The sequence below is a fragment of the Chiloscyllium plagiosum genome, chromosome 18 (assembly GCF_004010195.1).
Source record: "Chiloscyllium plagiosum isolate BGI_BamShark_2017 chromosome 18, ASM401019v2, whole genome shotgun sequence".
Taxonomy (NCBI): Eukaryota; Metazoa; Chordata; class Chondrichthyes; order Orectolobiformes; family Hemiscylliidae; genus Chiloscyllium; species Chiloscyllium plagiosum.
In genome coordinates, this window is record NC_057727.1 from 69,302,644 (window position 1) to 69,303,304 (window position 661).

Genomic DNA, 661 nt, shown 5'->3' on the forward strand with positions numbered 1-661 from the left:
GGGCAGTGCTGAATCCGGGGGTTGGGACTGAGATAAGATGGGGGAAGGGGAAATGAGGAAGCTGGAGAAATCTACATTCATTCCGTGTGATTGGAGGGTTCCTAGGCAGAAGATGAGCTGCTCTTCCTCCAGGCGACATGTGGCCAGGGTCTGGCGATGGAGGAGGCCAAAGACCTGCATGTCCTTGGCGGAGTGGGAGGGGGAGGTAAAGTGTTCAGCCATGGGGCGGTTGGGTTGGTTGGTGCGGGTGTCCCAGAGGTGTTCCCTGAAACGTTCCACAAGTAGGCGGCCAGTCTCCCTAATGTAGAGGAGACCACATCGGGTGCAGCGGATACAGTAAATGATGTGTGTGCAGGTGCAGGTGAATTTGTGATGGATGTGGAAGGATCCATTGGGGCCTTGGAGGGAGGTGAGGGGGGAGGTGTGGGCGCAAGTTTTGCACTTCTTGCGATTGCAGGGGAAGGTGCCGGGAATGGAGGTTGAGTTGGTGGGGGGTGTGGACCTGACGAGGGAGTCGAGGAGGGAGTGGTCCCTCTGATAGGGGTGGGGAGGGAAATATATCCCTGGTGGTAGAGTCTGTTTGGAGGTGGCAGAAATGACGGAGGATGATACGATGTATCCAGAGGTTGGTGGGGTGGAAGGTGAGGACCAGTGGGGTTCT